This window comes from Pteropus vampyrus, unplaced genomic scaffold, assembly GCF_000151845.1.
Source record: "Pteropus vampyrus isolate Shadow unplaced genomic scaffold, Pvam_2.0 Scaffold22, whole genome shotgun sequence".
Classification (NCBI taxonomy): domain Eukaryota; kingdom Metazoa; phylum Chordata; class Mammalia; order Chiroptera; family Pteropodidae; genus Pteropus; species Pteropus vampyrus.
In genome coordinates, this window is record NW_011888803.1 from 11,465,346 (window position 1) to 11,476,044 (window position 10,699).

General features: G+C 41.0%; 1 pseudogene; it reads right to left on the reverse strand.

Moving 5' to 3' along the window:
• Nucleotides 1–10,084: 10,084 nt before the first annotated feature.
• LOC111736805 lies at nt 10,085–10,203 on the reverse strand (annotated as a pseudogene).
• Between the last annotated feature and the right edge of the window lie 496 nt (nt 10,204–10,699).

A 10,699-nucleotide genomic window follows, 5' to 3' on the forward strand; every position in this document is an offset into this window, starting at 1 on the left:
CATATTTAAAGGACTGTTAATCAACACAACATGGCAGCTAATATGTGAAATGAATGGTAAAGAGGAAAGGTAATAATTTCTTCACTAAATGAAAGAGGAGATATGAATCTGAAAAACATAATCTGGCATTGATTGAAGTAAATTACCAGCTGATTAGATGGCTGTAAATACAGTGAAAGAATCCTCAACAGGCAGCTGGATTTTGTAAGAAAGAGGGAAATTGGAGGGCAAAGGAGATGTTGAGCACAGACAGGGCTCAGAAAAGAGGAATAATGGCAGCTCTCTATTGCCAAGATTATAAAAGCAGGAAGGGATTTGTAGGAAGTGTTCTGTAGTTGGAGCCTGCATGAAAAGATAGCTCCCCTACTCCCACTCTGCCAGCCCCACCTCCCTAGTGAGGCTGAAGGTGTTAAACAGCCAAACCCATATCCGGCAGCAGGTAGGAGGGTGTTAGTGTTTGTTATTGCAACACAGGAAGTGTCAATGATTTCTGTTCAAAGGGGGAAATCTGTTTTAGGTTATACTAAATCTGGAAGCTTCTAGCTTCCTACCGAAAGCCAGGGACTTAGAAACCCCTCTCTGCCCAGCAGCCTATTGGGACAGAGTCCATGCTGATCTCAGCGGGAGGTGCCATCCTCTAAATAGCAGCTGGGCCAGCTTCTGCAGGGAACAAGCAGTTAAGGCAGCAAGCCCCCAGGAACTGAGAACTCTCTGCAGTTAGTAGGAGCATGGGACAATGAAGGACAGAATAGTGTAACTGGAAAACTTAACACTCTTCTGTGCATGCCAAAAGAGAACCCTTCTTCCTCTGACAACTAGGGGGAGAGTGTAGGTGGGTGGGGCTTGGAGGAGGTGATTGATTGGAGTAGAAACAGTAGGGGAGAGGGAGGATGACTATGATTTTTGCTTTGGTGATGGGAGTCAATTAAGCAAAGAACAGGGAGTAGATGCCTTAATCCCATGGCTGTGATTGTTTCCATAACCCTGAGTCCTGCCCTATAAACTCCTAATCCCTAAGCCCTAAAACATCTGGGCAGTCTCATGGTCCAAGCAGAGAACGTAGAGAATACATTGCTGCTAGGTTAGCTCAGCAACCAGCAACACTCCACCCTTATTGTCTTTAGATTTCAGGCCTCAGACCCTGGATATGCCTGTCACTGGACAATGGATCCGGTGACCACATCAGCTACAGTTAGCATCTAGAAGGAATCATTGCAATGCAACATGGCAGAGAACATATGAGAGGATGAGTAAACAATATAGAATAAAGATAATAGGGGGAGGAGTTGGGGAAGAGGTCTTCTTTAAGCTTGGGTGATGTCATTTCTCAGCCAGATCTGACTAAAGGTGTCACTGATTCCCTAAACAGAGGTATTTTAAGCTACAACACACAGGATGCTACTTGAAGCTTACTGTGCAGATACAACATTTAAACATTAATTGATACAATTAACTGGATACAGTTCTCATTCCACATGTGGAGTTAGCCATTCTCAACAAATCTTTTTTGATTTCCTCTATGAAATTCAGAGTTAAATAAACTTTACACCATCTGGGGATACACAAAACTGTCACCTGTGGTCAAGATCCCCATATTGTGAGGGCATACTCCAAGTAAGTAGCCCCTCTTATTAAATGCTTCTTTAACAATGCTTGCAGCTATCAGAATGTGACACCCATCACAAAAGCCAGGAAAAATCAGATCTCTAAAGGGGCACAGATAACTTAGACTGGCCAAAGAGAATTCTGAGATCTTTTTAAAACTGGTTTGGGGCCAACTTTGGACAAGGACAGAAGTGGAACTGGGTTCACTTCATCTGGCACTAACTGAAATGAAGGCTAACATGCCAAATATTGGGTCACTGACTAAAAATAAGAGCAAATTGGAGAACTAAAGGGTGTGACTAGGAGGAAGTGGTGACACTGAAGAAAAGGAGTAGAAAAACAGGAGGCTGTGATGTTGAGAGCTGGTTTCCTAATGGATAAGAAAAATGAAATGAATGCAAAAGGAGACTGAAGAACAGTGAGGAAGTCACAGGCCTTCCACAAAACCATCACTTTTAGCACCACCATCATTTCCACCCCCGCCCTCGCCCCCCCGCACCAATGACTCCTTATGGTGCTAGTGAGAGGCACATTTTCAATAATCCCCCAAGTTCATTAAATCTTCCTTCTCTGGGGAAGTTGAGATGAGAATCAATTTTACTAAAAAAACATTTGATGCTCACGTACTCAGGAAATGCAATGTACTTCTCTTAAGACGCTTCTCTTTTATTTTCCTTAAAAAATAAAAAAAAAAGTATACAAATCCCAAAAGCTACAATGGGTCCCAAAGAGCCAATTTAAAGCATTGGGTCTGCTTAGATTGCAGGTTGCTGGGAGTAGAACAAAGTCTTTTAGTGAATCTTATACCATCTACAGCTGCCCAGATTTTCTATGCAGAATTTCTTCTCTGTCATCAGAAAAGTGGTTTTTTGGCTGAAAGTAAAAATACATCTCAGGCAAGAAACCTTTAATAAGGTAAGACTTTAGAAATGCTTTGATTAAATCTTGTTTCTCAAAAAATTCTGCTGCAGGATAAAAAAAAAAAAGTCTTTTCTTAAAACTGATCCATATTAACGCAATTCCTATTCGAATCTCAGCAAGTTTCTTTGTAGACCCCAGACGAACTTATTCTAAAATTTATGTAAAAAGGGAAAGGCCCTAGGATAGCCAAACAATTTTGAAAAATAAGAATTGGGAGGAGTCACTCTTTCCAATGTTAAATCTTAATATACAACTGCAGTATCAAGCGATAGTCCTGATGGGGGGCGCAGGCGCTTCGATCAGGGAAACAGAGTAAGAACCAAGGTATAGAGTCACGCAAATGTGCCCAACTAATTTTCGACAATGGAGTAAAAGCAACCAAATGGAAGAGAAATAGCCTTTTCAATGGTGCTGAAACAATTGGACCTAAACCTCACACCTAAAATGAAAAATTAAGTCTAAATGGATCATAGGTTTATGTGTAAACATAAAACTATAAAAGTTCTAGAAATGAACAAAGGATAACATCTTTGTGACCTAGGACTAGGCAGAGTTCTTCGATTTGAGACCAAAAACATGATCCATAATAGGAAAAATTATGAATTGGACCTCATCAAAATTAAAAAATTTTGCTCTATGAAAGACCCTGTAACAATGATGAAAAGACAAATTATGGACTGGGAGAAAATATTTACAAATCATGTATCCAGCAAAGGTAAGAGTCTAGAATATATAAGAACTCTCAGCCTTTTGAGCCACACTTCTCTTGCTCAGGCCCATTTCCATGTCTGGAAGTGTACTTTCCCTTCTTATAAAATTAATATATATATATATATATATATATATATATATATATATATATATATATACTCTCAAAACTCAACATTAAAAAAAATAGATCCAAGGCATTTCTCAGCACCATGTTTTATATTATATGTTCTGTGGACCACCCGACTTGGGATCTTGGGGTGGGGAAGAATAGAGGAGGAATAGGGGAGGGCTTGGTGAATGCAAATTCTTGTGAGTCACCACAGAAATTCTGATTCCATTGATCTGAGCGGGACCTGAGAACTCTGCATTTAAAACACATCCTCAGGAGACTTTTTTTCCTTACTAGAGTTTAAGAACTCCCGCCACTGTTTAATCTAGCAAACTATAAAGGAATACCTGCATTAGAAAGAAAACCGAGACTGGGCCGCTAGTGTCCTGATGGGGAAAACAGAAATAGAGAATATTTAAAGACCATCAACAAATCACAAGCATTTGAACAACATTTTCGAAGAAGAAGCAACAGCTCTCTAGACTTACCGGATGTGAGCTAAATGATGAACTCCTCACCCCACCACTGCAAACACACACTCAAGTAGGTATACAAATGTGAGAATGACTTACTGGCATGCTGTCTGTCCCCAGGAAGTGTTCACAAGTTGTGAGAGCAAGACTCTGGCAACTTAGGGGACACTCATTCCCCAATTGAACCTGTGTCTTTGGAGCCCATGTCATCTGGGTCTGTGAGGAAGCCAGAGACAGGAATCTCAGCCCCAGCTATTGCTGACAGGTGAAAGCCTGCCTCAGGGGTCTCTAACATTGCTTTCTCCCATCACCTTTCCCGCCCACTTACACATAAATATATAAATATATGAGCAGCTCCCTCTTACCTAGCCACCAAATAGTCTGTGCTGCTGCCTTTACCATTCTGCTTCCAACAGTTCGCAGGTACCAAAAGGAGAGCCTGAGGGCAAGGCCACATGACTAAGCGCATACACAGGTTGGAGCCAGGGCCCTCTGAGCAGCTGGCAAGTAAGAGGGCTGTGACCGCACCTCTGAGAAATGTGAACGGGGGCCAGCCTGACCAAGAAAACTACCCCAGGGAGGGTGAAGTAGGTAACTGTCAGCCCATCAAAAAATGGTGTGGCCCTTAGTAAGACAGGACCAGCCCAAACGAGATGCTGGCCAGGATGCGAAGGTGCCCAAGTCTTTGTCCAAGGGCAGGGATAAGCCACTTGCCTGACTCAGGCACCTGGGCTTCTGCGATGGCCTCCTGTCCAAGAGGACTGAGTTGCTCCCCAGCACCCTGCACAGCTGAGGCACTAGGTTTTTCAAGATTTGCTCATTTGTGTCTGTTGTATCTCCTGTCTGTCAAAATCGATGAGAGCTAATTAGTGTAGAACCAGAGACTCCGCTTCACTTCTAGTCACCTCATTATTTGTTTCTTTTCTGGTTGAAGCCAAGCGACAAATGATAACATCTCCCCACAGAGCAGGCACACACAGACACATGGAAGCCTACTTGCGTGTGCCAGTCTCACAAGCACCCACGCGGCACACATACTCACACATATGAAACCACAAGTACACACACAGGTACTCACCCACACATACTATCTATCCCACTTGCACATGAGGCATCCACACATGCATTCACCCATACACACGTATATGGACATTCATACACATCCATGCACCCACTCACATATGCACACACATATACATCCATACGCACATGTGCATACACATCTGCTCCAGACAGAGGTCAAGATGAAGTTCAGCTGACGAGGGGCATCTAGGATAACTTCTCTTTCTGTTTCAAATCTGGGACGGAGAGGGAAACATAAACAACTGCTGGCGCAATTGAGCGGCCCACTGCTAGCAGGGAACTGATGTTTGGAATCTCTGGAACCTCGGTCCCTTGGGGCCAGGATCAGCTCGCAGGCTGCCATTGGTGTTTTGTAGGCAGCTGTTTCCTCCTTCCGCGCGCCTGTACCCTAAGCTGCCTGGGCACCCATGCCTGCACTCTGTAATGCGTCCTTGAATCTTAGATCCTGTTTCCAGCCATTGTCAATCGAGTGGGAGACCTTCCAAGTTTCCGTCTCAATGAAGATCAACTGTTCCAAACCCAAGCTCCTATGAAGCCTTGCAGGTGCTAACCTGGCTTGAATTTTAAACAGTAGTGCTGTGCTCCCTGGCTGTGAAGCAGCCCTGGCTCCAAGAAAGAAGTGGAAGCCCTCTAGCGGCCATTGCTGATGTGACAGCAGGCTTTGAAAGCTCAGGGACTCTGCAGTGGCCAGTAGGCTCTTGAAGATTCAGGAAGAAAACTGCAATAATAAAATCTTTAGAGCCTAACGCCCACCTCCATCACCCCCAAATGCTTCTGACACCAAGTCCTATCAATTTCTCTTCTCGACAGCTCTCTTCATTGCTCCCAGCCTAGCTCTGGCCTTATCACCCAATTCTTAGTTGTGCCACAGCAATTTGTTTCCTGGATTCTCTGCCTCCAACTTCTGTTTCTAATCTATTATGCACCTGGCTGCCAAATTCGTCTTCCAGACACTCGCTGTTATCTTCTATGTTCTCTACTTAAGAATCTGTTGTGCTCCCCCATTGACGAAGAACAGACCTGTGGGTGCCAGGAATCAGGGTTTGGGGAAGAGTTCAACTACACAGGTGCAACATGGGAGAAAACTTTTTTTGGAGGGTTTGTTAGAAAGGTTTTATATTCTGATGGTGGTAGTGGTTACACAAATCTGTGTATGCGTTAAAGCTCATAAAACTATATACTAAAAAAGTAAAGTTAATATAAAAACAAAACAATATTTAGAGAAAGAAACCTCAGAGGCAAACGGTTTAATCTCAGCAAGTTCAGGAAAAAGTAAGTGGTACCATTAACTCAAAGATATTGATCACCTGTTATGAACAAAGAGGAAACCAGAACCCAGTGATGGAGCAGTTTTAAGAGCATTAGTTTTGAAATCTGCTAGAGCTAAGATTGAACTCCTGATCTATCCCTTATGAAATGTGTGTCTTTAGGGAATTTGCTTAATGTCTTTGAGCTTTAGTTTGTGAGTATCGTAAAACACAAAGAATGAACGTAGTAGGAGGTCAAAAATAGTAACTATTACTATTATCACCACATTGTTAGTAATACACCTGGTTCCATCAATAATAACGATGACTCGACCTTCAAAATCTACCCAGAATCTAACCAGACTTGGCATGTCCACTGCCACCACTCTGGTCCAAGCCACCACCACCTCCTATAATAGCTTACTAACTGGTCTTCTTGCTCCCACCCTACCGTCTATTTTCAACCCAACAACTAGAATGATCTCTTTAAAATATAAGTCAGATTATGTCATTCGTCTTTTCAAAGCCTTGTTGTGGCTTCTCATTTCACACGGAGTAATAGCCAAAGTCTTCCCACTTCCTAAGAGATCCTGCTTGTTCTGACTCTACTCGCCTCTCTCATATTACCTTCTATTGCTTTCTGCTTCATTCACTCTACTTTGCACTGGCTATTCCCTCTACCTCAAGCATTTTCCTCATGTGCCTCCACTATTCACTCTTGTACCCTCTTCATGACTTTGCTTGAATGTCACATTCTCAAAAAAAAAAAAAAGTCTGTCCTGACCACTCTATTTAAAATTTCAGCCTGCTCCACTTTCCCCCAGTGTTAACAATCCCCTTTGTCCTGCTCAACTCTTTCTTTTCCATACCTCTTACTGCCTTCTATATAACAAAAAAATAACAGATGGTTCCCTCATAGATTGCTGGTGGGAATGTAACTTGGTACAACCACTTTGGAAATCTTTTAGAGTGTATCTACTAAAGCTACAAATACCCTCTTCCACTCCTGCATGTAAACCCAACAAAAAGGAATGCTTCGATCCACCAAAAGACACATTTAAGACTGTTAATAGTGGTTTTATTCATAATATCTCCAAAAAGGAAACAACCCAAATATCAATCTACAGAACAATAGATAAATAAATTATGATATATTCAAACAACAGAATAACACATGGCAATAAAAAAGAATTACCGATACCCTTAACAACATGAATGAACCACAGACCTAACCTTGAGCAAGAGAAATCAGAAACAAAAAGAGAACATTTTCTGTGATTTAATTGATAGGCAAGAAAGGCAAAGACTTTGAAGATAGAAGTCAAAATAGAGCTACTTGTTTCCTCAATGGGGAGGTAACCTAATCTCTCTGAAAATAGTCTATTTTGCATAGATAATATCTACCTTACAGGGCTGGGCTAATTGCAGATAATGTATAGTAGCTAGCATATATCACAAGTTCCTGGCACAGAGTAATGGCTTAATAAATGATAGTTTGTATTCACATATGTTCTCAATTCATGTTTAACAATTGATAAGTCAAGGATAGTTTTATTGGTATTCAACCCAAAAGTTCCAGTTGCTTTTTGCCATTAGTTGCTTCCCGATAATCGTTCTTCCTTTCTTCCTTCTTACTAGAATCCACATTTTCGTTTAGGGAAGCCATATGCTCCACCCAGAAAGATGAAGCATGTCTAAGCCAGTCATGGAACTCTGATGCCCCCTTGCCAAATACCCACTTTCCCAGGTTCGCCTTGTACCTAACAGTGCCCATGTGCCCAATTTTGGTCAACAAGATCTAAAGAGGAATTCTGATAGGAGATTGTTTGGAAGATTTCTCCTCCTTGCTAAAAAGAGAAAGGCACACACACTCTCACAGGCCCCTCTGTTTTTTGCCTTTTGACAAATGATGGGTGGAGCTGTGGCAACCCTCTCTTGACCATGAGAATCATTGAGACAAGGATCCAGAGTCCCAAAATAGCAGAATTATCAAACCACCTACCTTCAGGCTTCTTATTCTAAGAGTTAAGTGTCTTTATTATTTAAGCCACTGTTAGTTGAGTATCTTGTTACTTCCAGCTGAAATTACTCCTGTGACTGACTCTTCCCTTAAAGAATACAAGCGTATAAAAGAGAATCCTTAAACCGATAATTAAGGCATCTTATCATGGTCTCGTTACTTTTCCCAGTGTCTGAGCACAACCCGCCCTTTTTATGGACCTTCCATGAGTCTCTTCTTTGCTAGTTGACTAAAATGCCTTCATTTTCTAAGGTATATGAAACACTAATGAGGTCAGCAGCCTTCTTCAGATCTAGAGGCTAAGGAATAAGTTAACGGGAAAATTCTACTCAGTTTCCTACTCCTGTTAGAGGTTAGCCACCTGCTAAACTCTGGTGGTAACTTATGCTAACCTACAATTGTCTACGAGCACCCCTGCGTGCCAACTCTGTAGGTGTAAATGTGCTGTGAATAGAAGGCTCATCCAGACAAGGCTCATCCCTGGTTGACATGGCAGATTTGCCTTGAACTAAATGATGTTCTGAGCCCCTCACAGGCACAGGCCCTTTCAAGGCCTTGCTTGGGACCCAAGCAATGTGTTCATGTGGTTATATGCTTTTTAGAGCTTGTAAGCTATGTCAGCCACAATCAGTTAAGACTTGTGTCCTTTTCCTCTCCATCTTACGCTCTGTTACACTTGCCGTGTAGACCATGACTGTCGGGGATTTGGCTAAGGAGAAGTTAAGTTGGAGATACATAGAGTTTGGGTTAAGAAGGTTGTATTTATGTGGTGACTTTCACATCTAGTTAAGTTATTACTAGCTATTCTGGTTCAGGAACAGCTTCTGGCAATATTCTCACTGCCTGCTTTTGCAATGAAGAGGTCATATTACAATATGAACATGACCTATTGCACCGTGCATTGGAAGTATGTAGATATTGAAGGAGGAAAAAAGTTTTCAAAAGTATTAAGCCAGAAGGTAGTCTGTGGAAAATTCTGCTAATCTTCAGATATACAAAATAACAAGCACAAGATTTGATTCTCACAGATGCCTAGTGAAAACAGATGTTCTGTCCTGCCAGATTACACTCAATAAGAAATATATGCAATTATGAACCCATATTTTTTTCTTTTTTATGTGAATCACACAAAATAGAATTTATCAGAATTTCTGTTTGTAGGCCACAAACCAGTGCCAGTTCCACGGTGACTATGTTTATTTGTTTAGTCATATATTTTACACATTAACATAGTGCATAATATCATATCCTAAAGAAAATCAGCAGTTTCAGACAAAATGGGATGAAAAATTACCCATCAGTGGAGCACAAGAACCTAAGAAAACAATCCAATGACAAAACCTTTCTACATATTTATAAACAAATCAATGTATGTAGTATAAGAATACTGTAATTACCTAATCAAGTAGCTTAATGCAATGTATGCAGTGTTTTAATTACTCCTGTGTATGCCTTAGTTTCAGATAATTCTTAATATTTATTTGGCATTATTAATTACCTCAGAATTCAAAAGAAATTATAGAGATATCTGTATAAGACAATTGATTCATAAAAGCATTATGTAATTTTCTAGATTTTTGATGTTTCTGGTATTAGTCAGCATTTTAAAATTTCCAATTCATTGTAAGTTTTTTTCAATACAAGTAAATACTTGTTTTCATACCCAATTTTGTATTCATAATTCTACATTTCTTTTTCTTAAAGAGTGCCCCCCCCCCCCAAATTGTGACATTTTCTATATAACCCAGAGTGCCTCTATTGGTCGGGCAACAATTATAATGCATAAAGATTGTCATATCATTTACTAGTTTGTCTAGGTACCTTGGAATTTCTTTCTTCCTTCCTTCCTTCCTTCCTTCCTTCCTTCCTTCCTTTCTTTCCTCCTTTCTTCCTTTCTTTCTTTTCTTTTCTTTCATGCCTACAGCACCCAGTCTTTCTAGGTGGTTTCCCATCCAAATACTAACCAGGCCTCACCCTGCTTAGCTTCCAAGATCAAACAGGATTGGGCATGTTCAGGGTGGCATGGCTGTAGTGGAATTTCTTTTTAACGTCAAGCTTTGAGAGGAGAAAAATATTAAGTAAGAGAATTGAAACTGCTTTGTAGAATGCCTTGCCTTACATGGAGTTTGCTAAGTGAATGTAACCTGATGTTAAACAGAACACTTCTCACCTCAGTTCTCCAGAGGAACTGCTATAGCTTTCAGGTACCAAAGTTTACATGAGACAGAAAACCATAAGAAGAATCTTTTTTAAAATCTGAGGTGTGGTTTCAAAAATTCAGAACATATATCCAAGGGCTTCTTTCATGCTTCAAGAGTATAAAGGGTTTTTGGAGAATGGGAAGAGGAAAAATTCTGGTGAGAAGGATTTCTTTGGAGAAATTTGTGCTAAGAACCTCCAGTCCTATCTTCCCATGAGGAAATAAGGGGTGAGGAAGTGTCTGAATTCCCCCTGAAGACATGGAGGTCTTCAACAGGGCCACTTTGAGAGTCTGACATGCTTTGCCTAGAGCATAAAAGACACAGTGAGC